This window comes from Ursus americanus, chromosome 34 (genome assembly GCF_024610735.1).
Source record: "Ursus americanus isolate L20-20 chromosome 34, mUrsAme1.1.p, whole genome shotgun sequence".
Classification (NCBI taxonomy): Eukaryota; Metazoa; Chordata; class Mammalia; order Carnivora; family Ursidae; genus Ursus; species Ursus americanus.
The window spans coordinates 12,326,010-12,334,279 of record NC_142160.1 but is presented as its reverse complement, the minus strand read 5'-3'; positions in this window follow the sequence as shown (position 1 = coordinate 12,334,279).

Sequence of the window (8,270 nt, the reverse complement as noted above, 5' to 3'; positions counted from 1 at the left end):
TGCAAACTGGGAATTCTTTGTCCTGAGATGGGACTTACTGCCTGGTGACCTGTTCATTGAGGTCCCCAGATTTTGTTGGGATAGTTCCAAAGCCCAGACCATTAGGTCCTTGTTTGGTGCTCTTTAGTATTTCCAAAGAAAAGTCCTCCAGTGTCATACCTGAAGATGTGTGCAGAGTGCGGTAGGTGCGGACAGGGGGTCGTGGGGAAGGCATTCAACCACATTGCTCATTTTCTAGCAGCTGAGAGAGGCAAGGAACCTGGGGGCTCTCAGTGGCCCTTCTATAGACTTTCACTTGATCTTTTTGTTTCCAGTCTCGTCCCTTGTGCCTTCTTTCAGCTGTGCCTCAGAACCCAGTCCTCTGAGGTTCAACTTTTTCAAAAGAATGAACTTCCGGCTTCCTACCTGGGTAAAAAAGGGTCATTTTCTTGGCTATGTGAAATGGAGGAGGAAATTTGGCTGCTTGTCTTAGAGACTCTAAACCAATTGTTCCTATGGGTTTGACCCTACAACTAACCACTCTTCAGCCTTCAAAAATACCTGGTGCCTCTGTCCCTGAGCCTGTCTGAGATTCAGCGAAGTGAAACATCCTGTTTCTTGTTGGCTAACGCCATGCTTTCCCATCACTTATCTTGGAACAATCCCAGTCAGGGCTACCACTCATCCACTTTTTAAGCTTTCAAAATGTTGTTGGCATCCGTCATGAATTGTCACCTCCTTCTCCATGCTCTTATCTTTGGAGGATATGCCTTTGTTTTGCTTTGTTTTTATTGTTCCTTAACTGTCATTTTAGGAGAAAATTTGAGAAGATCCAGGAAAAACGCACACATTCAATCCCCCATGTTTGATCAGAAGCGCTATGAATGAGCGCTGTAAAATGTACATTATCACCTATTCCGAATGTACATCATCACCTCCCATTCCAAAATGTATATCATCACCTCTTCACGTAGACAAAGGTCAGCCTGAAGGGAGCCATGCCTCCTTGCTATTCTCTAAGTCCTGGAGTCAAGTCAGTGTCTTTACTGAGCCAAAGTAGCCAGATGGAAATGGTTAGGGAATGATCACTGGCTCAGGAGGAGGATATGTACAGCCACACCTCCCACTTATCACAGACATTTTTAAAAATGGTATGGATTATACATTAACAATGGAGATAAGACAGTAGAAAAAGTTGAAAGCAAGATATGTGTCTGTCAGTGGCAAAATAAATTCAAAACCAAAATCCCCTAACAAATAAAAAGATAAACTTTTGAGAAAAGTCTTGGAGTATATATACTATTGGATCAACTATTTCCAATTTTATCTTTATTATCCAGAAAATGTTGTATCCAAGATTGGACAAACCACACACACACACACACACACACACACACACACACACACACCCCAAAGCAAAAAATATTCTTAATTCCTATTAACCCAATAAAAAATCTTAAAGAGTGAATACATTGTCTTAAAGATTCAAATTTTCAGGCAAGTACTGTGTGTTAGGTGGTTACAACAGTTGATAGTAAAGACTGAAGCTAAGCTTCCTTCGGACATAGAAAGCCTCATCATTATAGTGATTTCGGGATAGCCAAATCTAGTTAATACGCCTTCTTGGTTCTATGGAGCATACTATAATCTGTGCCAAATGCAATTAAAGAATGGTTCAAATGGCAATCTGTGGAGCTTTGAAGATATCCGTGGGAAATAGGCTGCCTGACTGTTCATTACTGTTGTAATAGATTAGAAGTGACATTGGTTTAAAAAAAAAAAAAGCAACTCATCATTCTGGTCCAATTGACCAATTAGGGCATTCACACTTGTCATACTGCAGTTGCACAATTGTTGACATTATTGTTCATCGGATGATGGTTATGGGAAAGATACATGGTGTTTGATAGACACTTGTAATATCTCTGCCTCAGTCCAAGTTTAAGTCTTCATGCACATGTGAGTCTAAATACGTGTATTGAGGCACATAGGTAAAATGGACCAAACCAGCATCGGGTGATAACAAATCAGTGGGTTGATAACTTAAAAAGGGGACGTTGGAAAACAAGGTAACCAGACAGCAAGAAAAGTCAAGATTTGTATGAGCTGCCTCACTCCCCTGTGACATACATGAGAAGACTCATAACTATAGGAATTGGACACTTATTCCCTGACAGAGTTTTTCCTTGTCATTCCAGATATCAAGGGAAACTCTCTTCTATAATAATTTGTCAAAAGAAGGCATTTATATTGACATAAATTTTTATCATAGCTTCAAATTATACCTATTAGGTTTGCATCATATATCCATTCCAGAATGCTCTTTAAAAATGGAACAGGAAGCATTTTTTATACTTAGGATCCTTATATTGTTTCCCACTGTTTTATTAGCACTTCAGATGAGGAACAATATAGTCAGGGATTGTTTTGTCAGTGAACAATTAGCTCTTCAAAGATCTTTCCAGAACGTAAATCATCTTCCATTTTCCTTTTGTAACTTCAACACCGAAGTTAGGAAGAAGACTATATGTAGATGTGCCACAATTTGGACTTAATAAGACCTGGACCAACCTAAACTAAATCACCTGAATTCCTGTTCTCAGCCCTCTTTCTTTTCTAAGCAGGAGCCCAACCAGCTAGACTCCGGTGAAGTGTTTAAAGAAATCCAAATGGCATAGGGCTTAGGCTGTCTATACTGGTAAACTCTAGGCAGAATTACAGATTTCCATGAGGAAGGAAGATCCTCTTAACCTTTGTTTTGGTTTTATTTCCTATAGATTATCAGTTATAAATGTTGACACCTTATAAATGAAAACAAAACTCTCAAAGGACCTCTCCCACCACCATCATTTCTTCCTCAGTAGTCCCCGCCCCGCGGGGACTGGTCTTCCTCTCCCTCTGAATTCCAGGTAGTTAAGGTGGTAGAAATAAGCACGTTAGACCTGAGGCTGAGCCTGGATGGTGGGTGTGGACCGGATGCATTTGTTATGCAACAGCAAGAAAGGGCACGGGCAATGGGGGGGAAAAATGTAGACAAGTTAATTGCTGTGAATTACTGCAATTGTTAAGCCAATAATAGAGTAATTCCTAAAACCTAGGACTCCTTGGGAGTTCTCTTTGTAACAATTCCACCAAAGGTGCTAACACAGCACCTACCTGAATTAGTGCTTTTCAAAGATGACTTGAGGTATAATTTATATCTATTAAAGGAAAGGAGAAATACTAAAGTGAACATGACTTATGGGCTGGTTTGGGGGGGGTGTGGTTTTACTTAATAGAAGCTGCTTATGAGTAGTTTGGTCACTTGTTCTTACTGGTTTTAACATAACTAGTTAAGGACTTAATGCCACTTAACTGTTCTGTTATGTCGATGGCTAATACCCTGGCTCTAAGCATAATGTTACAGGTCTATAGTACACACATTTAATTTTATTTCCATTATTTCTGGTGAGTCAGTTGTAATATATGGATTTTAAAAAATGTTTACTTTCTGTAATGGGCCTTATATGTCACATTTTTATTTATTCGCACAGATACTATTAAGAGCCAACTTGGGCTTTCCCTATGCTAAGTGTTAGTGACCTGGACAGAAATAAGGTCTGGTCTTTGCAATCCAAGGGAAAGAGATGGGAAAAACTTTGGTCGCAGGACAAGTTTGAGTAAGTTCTATGTTAGAGGTGCAAGTGAACGTGTGGTACACAAGGAGGGAGTTGAAATAATTAGGAAAAATCAAGAAAAACTTTGGAGAAGATGAATTTTTAGCTAACCTTTGAAGGAGTCAGGTTTTCCTGGGAAAGCAAACAGAAAAGAATACTCAAGGCCTGAGAAAAAGGAGAAGCAAATGTACAGAGATGTGAATGGCCTAGTTTGGTGAAGAGTGAGGGTCATCGAGGAGTTTAACGGTAGACAAGGCTGGAAATGTGGTTTGGAGTTAAGTCACACAGGTCTTGAACGCCATGGTAAGACATCTGTACAACAGCGAGACCAGCCCATTCTTTCCTAAGTTTAAGAACTGTGGTTTTCAACCAAGGTCAATTTTGCCCCAAAGGGACATTTTGTGATGACTGGAGACAGTTGTGGTTGTTGTAACCGGGGTTGGGGATGCTACTGGTTTCTAGTGGACAGAGGCCATGGATGTTGCTAAACCCCTACAAGGACAGGACAGCACCCCACAACAAAGAATTATTCAGCCTCTAATGCCAGTCGTACCGGGATTGAGAAATTCTGGTTTCAGAAGATATTTCTATGGTACCAGGGAGGATGGAAGAGGGAGAAGGGGCTGCGGGCAGAGAGGCTTGCAAGACAATTCCAGTCACGGTGTTGGAGCGGGATGACAAGACTATAGTCAAGCAGCAGCAGGGGGCTGGCGCATTGTAAAGAATCCTAAGTAGCCAACTTTCAGAAACTCAGACCCCAATCAGTGATGGAGAGCAAACATCAGCAGTTTATCTCAGAGAGTCCTTCCCAGAATCGCCTGTGGTTGTTATTTAAAAACCGAGAGGCTGGAGACCCCACCTCACTGACAGATGCAGAATCCGTGAGCCAGGGACCAGCATGCAAGTTTTTCACAAGCTCCTGGGGTAATTTTTCAGCAGGAGATCCCCCTCAAATCCTTGATTCCTAAACTTGTTCTCTAACACGTCAAAGATGCTTATGATTGTCCTGATTTTTTTTTAATCACTCAACTTAGAATATATGTCCCCCAGCTTGTGAAGTAGGGACGTAAAGCAAACACAGGGAAGGTGTTGCAAAAACAAAGGTATAGCTGTGTCTTCTGTATACAGGAGCTGTTTGGGGGTATTTGTGTAAATGTCACATCTCTCCTGAATTAAGGCACACCTTCGCCACATTTCACATGCACACTTTGTCCCATGCTGGGGCCATCGCTAGTCCTGCCCCTCACATGCGTGGTCAGCACATTCTCCGATGAATGGTTGATTCAGTTCTGCATGCTCTCCCCGGGTCACCGCATCCCAGAGAGAAATTAGACATTTGTCTTGTAGACTTCTGGGCTCTCCTGTACTTTTCTACCAAGAACATATGCCAACATGTTACCAGGGTTCTGTCTGAGTGGGAGTCGGGATTAGAGGTAATAGGTATTTTCTTCTTCTTGTATAAGTATTTTCCCGAAGGCCCTCACTGAATCAGCACAGCTTTTGTAATACAGAAAGAACATACAAAACGAGTTGTCAGAAAGCAATTTGATGAGTTTGCATTTGGGCACGGTCCCTGCAAGAGATCACCGTAAACCACCTGAATACAGAAAGACACCCCAGGAAGCCCTTTATTGTCAACAATGGCAAAGGATGGAGCCCAAAGGGGATAGATTTCACTATAAATATCTGTCCCTATATTTCTTGAGATCCCTAAACTATGTTTTCCACTACAGTCCAGAAAGAAACTGCCCAGATGTTCAAAGTCGGGTTCCTTTAGATGAGTCTCATTAAGTGAAAAGTTGGGACAGCCAAGACCCATGGGTGTCAGAGTGAACACTACAATTCCAAATGCAGAATAACAACTCGGATCCTGGCCCTGGTACACACAGAATGTATCAGCCTTTTTGTATTTGTCCTTCAAATTAGCCCCTTTCCAGAGAGGAAAATGCCCTCATCTTAGAAGCGAGCCAACTCTGCCTTCCACACGGAGGGGGGAGTGTGATGTGTCTGGGTCAGAATCGTTGGCTTGAATCCTGGCTTTGCTAGTTGCTAGTGGTGTGACCTTGAGCAAGTCATACCCACTCTCCAAATGTCAGTTTCTTCCACCCTGGGGCTCCGGTAGACCAAATATGCTGCGCTTGAGAGCTAGATCTGTGACCTCTGAAGAATTAAGGGTGTTTTTGGTGTCTTTTGGCTTATTTGATTTTACTGGTATCTTTCCTAGCTGCACACGTAAGAATACACTTAAGTCACTTCAGGAGAGAGGAAATTATTGTGAGCTTAGAAACTGACTGGAGTTGAAATGGGAAAAAAAAGATCAAGGAGCAGGACTTTGCCCTGCATCTTTCTGTCTTCCATAGGCTACCTGCTTTCTCTCTCAGACACAGCATCTCTGCTTCTAACTCCTTAGGTCCTATAGAGGACTCTGAGGATGCCTGTGTTCCCCTCCTCCAGTTTCTAAGGCACAGGGGCTGTTGCCTGTTTGGAACTTTCTCTCCCTCAAGACTTCCTTTCATTAGTTCCCCATGGTTCCTGGCTCATTTTTTCCAAGTTTCTACGTTTGAATTTCCAAGAAAAGGAATGCAAATGACCGGCTTCTCTTGGGCTAATGCGTAAGTCAAAGGTCGTGGCCCACCTATCAGTTTTTTGCTGTGCAGTCAGGCACCATCACTGGTCCCCTGGTCTGTTTTGCTCTGACCATTGCGGCTGGGCGAGGAGGTAGGATCATAATAAAAATGGCCACATGTGGATAGAAAGGCGCTGACTGAGAGTTCTAGGAATTATACTGGTATAAATACTCAACTCTAACTCCTGGCTTTAGCACTCTTACATATGTATCCTTTTGGAGTTTGCTACCGTTCTATGTTGTTCTGTGGTCTAGGAAACATACATGTCTAGGGCTGTTGCCTTGGGAAATGGGTCCACAGCCTACAAGGTATGCAGTCTGGAAAAAAGTTACTACTCCTTCACATGAAAGACCAGAACCAGGTTTCATTCTCCTTTGCTCTTTATGCTATCATAATGTCTCAGCGGATCGTTTCCATGACCTGCAGCAAAGCATCCTTGCTAAGTCACTTGGTGGAATCTTTAAGGGAGAACTTTATAATAATTCAGTGTGGAGCTCATGTGATCTAGAGAATGTATTGGGAGACAGGGAAGTGGGATTGAGTTTAAAATTACTTTTAAGGACAGTGATATCTCCCAGAATACTCAGCATTGCTTGCCGAGTTTGAGGTTTTGGCCGTCACTCTGAAAAGGTGAACTACCTAAAAAGCCAATGGAGAAAAAATCCAGCATCAGTCCCCGAGGCCTGAGTCTCCACACCTGCAGTCTTGCTGATGTTCTAATATTCAGGGATAGAAGGGGGGAAAAAAGGAAAAAAAGATTGACTTTAGGAATTCATTTCCAGCCATTTCAAACAGCTTTGGCATTTCCTGTTAAGAAATGTTATTTATGTCAGCTCCCCCAGTGTAGCAGTTTTCACTGTCTGGTTTGTGACCCTGTTAGAAATATGGTAGCCCCAGCAATCCAGCGCAATACGGACTCTTTCTCTTCATGCATGCCACCAAATCAGCTGAAGTCAGGCTGCGTCATGTTAACACACTAAGTTAATTTGTTTAACCGGCTGACTCAGACTAAATGCTCTGTATGGCCAAGAATCTATCAGATAATAAATCATCATTTCACTCATTGATAGAATCTCTTCCTCTGTTGACTCAGTCTTTTGGCTAAAACAGCAACTTGATACCCCCTCTAAGGCTAACTTCCTGGAATTTGAAAGTTTGGTGGTAATGTTATTTGCAAGCATACTTTGTAATTATTTAAAACAATTCCTTAGTTTGGTGGGCAGACTGAGTGTCACAACAGTCAGATTCTGTACTCACTGCTAAGGAACTGGAGGAGAGACCTGGCCTCTGCTCTCAAGGGACTTCCAATCTGGACAAGGGGATGAACGAAAAATTTTAGGAAACAGTAGAAAAGTTATGACTGAGGTAGAAGACAGCCTGCTCTGAATATTTATGTTCATTTCATGTGACTATGTCTATAATTGCTCTTGAAGTGAAGTAATTTACAGGTGCTAGGTTGGGTGTCGCCTGAGAGACATGCACAGAACTCTAAAGGCTGGGCTCCAATAGAAATTGCAGAAATGCAGAAATGACCCAAAACACTATTGTGATGTCGCCTTTTATTAGCCCACTGAGGAGATGTAATTATTCTGCTAAGTCTTTGTTTGCTATTTGAGAGCAACAAATTAAACCCCACTAATCTACCTTGCTGGATGGTACTTATCAAACCTAAGAGGCTTCAATTATCAACGGCTTAATAAAGTTACTAATCTGCATTAAATGAAATCCTTTGCAAAATCACATTGAAACAATGCTTAAGTCATAATCAGCCTGCCTGGTGTCTACAGCCTGCTGTGGCTGAGCCCCAGAATGCACTGTGTAATCAAATTCCATGTTACTTAAACTCAGAAAAATTCCCAATGGGGTTGTGTGTGTGTGTGCTTTTTTAAGTCACGTTAATTTATAGAGTGCCTTTTTAATCCAAAGAAAATTGACATTTAGGTATAAGACAAATAAGAATGTCATTTAAAACTGCTTCAATTCAGCCACCTGTTATACAAAGGAAGTT